At 41.0% G+C, this 1,619-nt stretch overlaps 1 pseudogene; it reads right to left on the bottom strand.

The window, feature by feature from the left end:
• Positions 1-366: 366 nt before the first annotated feature.
• On the bottom strand, positions 367-744 carry LOC145713728 (small ribosomal subunit protein uS10 pseudogene; annotated as a pseudogene).
• Positions 745-1,619: the final 875 nt, after the last annotated feature.

Here is a 1,619-nt window from a genome sequence, read left to right as displayed (position 1 = left end):
TTTGGCCCCTTACAGAAAAAGTTTGCCCATCGCTACTGAAAAGAATTGCCTTTATCAGCATGGTCAAAACTGAGTCTCAGGCCTTTCATGTTAGAATTTAGGAGTAAGCAAAGACCTAACGTTGTTGTTGCCATTTAGTATATTGGAGATCATGTGGAGGTTATACATATCTCACTAATTCACATCCCATTGACCAAAATTAGCCACATGACCCAAGGTAACTGAAGAGAGGTTTGGAAATATATGGTCTAGTTATTCTTTTTCCTATTCCACTGGGGAAATAAGATAACTGGTTTGGATGGACAGTTAGCAGACTATCATACTTGTATTTCTGTAAACATATTTTTTGTAAACATATTAAACTTATTAAAAAGGTCGATGTAAGTAAGCATCTGCAATGATGACTTCAGCCTCAACTCTTGGCTAAATACTGATGGAAATAATGTGTCCAACAGTCTCAGAAGGACTCTGCAAATCAACTAGTGGCTTGTGGATCCTCATCTGAAAATGATCCCAAGTCTTAGAACTTTCACCACAAGGAGTTTTTCTTATAGTGATTCTCAGAGTCTCGGGAGGCATCCAGATTGGTCCTTTCACTTTGAGATTCTTTTCCTTTGCACCTTTGATCAAGTCAGTACATACCTTCTCCAAAGATTTTACATTGCAGCTGGTTAGAGTAATTCTAATTCAGTGAGTCGCCACCCCTGGTTCCGCGGGTGTCTTCCTGGTATCTTTAAAAGCCATGGCTACAGCGCGACTTCCTGACCGACTTGTTCCTCCAGGAGAGCCAACAGTGGTGAGTCGGTAGCAGGACCGTGGGGCCCCCAAAGTTCCGCTGTCGCTGTGACCATGTCTTCCTCAAAGAGCAAGAAAGGGGTAAAATAAAAGATCCTGAATCACAATGTTAACGGGAGTGTGTGCCATTGCGAACCTGATCTATTGAGTGATTTTGCAATGGAAAAGAATAGAAGAAAAGGTTGTGTACAATATCCATCATTTCTTTGTTACCTGCAGTGACACTGGCTCTTGTGTGGTGGTGTGCTGAACTCGTACACTTGTAGGGGAGTAGCAGGAGATTAAAAGCCAAAGACTAAGCAAGGGTCTCAATAAGTACAGGGCTGGTCGGGGCACCTGGGAGGCTCAGTCAGTTGAGCCTCTGACTTTGGCTCGGGTCATGATCTCTGGTTTGTGAGTTCGAGCCCTACGTTGGGCTCCTGTCAGCCCAGAGCCCATTTCAAATCCTCTGTCCCCCTCTCTCTGCCCCTCCCCCACTTGTGCTCTCCCCCTAAAAATAAAAAAAAATGTATGTATATATGTGTGTGTGTACATACATATATATATATACACACACACATATATACATACATTTTATATATATATATAATATATATATATATACACACACACACACACATATATATATATGTATATATATATTCTCCTTTGCCATCCCAGATATCCTCTTAATCAGAATCCCCAGGGGAGGGGATTATCTAGGTTTAAAAAAAAATTACAAGTACAGGACTGGTGTAATATGAATATGAGGATGAAGAGTAGAGGATTAGAAAAGGATCCAGGAATCAAAAAGGCTGCAATATGTATGTAGCATTATCAGTTAA

This window comes from Panthera onca, chromosome X (assembly GCF_046562875.1).
Source record: "Panthera onca isolate mPanOnc1 chromosome X, mPanOnc1 haplotype 2, whole genome shotgun sequence".
Classification (NCBI taxonomy): Eukaryota; Metazoa; Chordata; class Mammalia; order Carnivora; family Felidae; genus Panthera; species Panthera onca.
The sequence above is the reverse complement of the archived record's forward strand: the minus strand, read 5'-3'. Positions and strand labels throughout refer to the sequence as shown.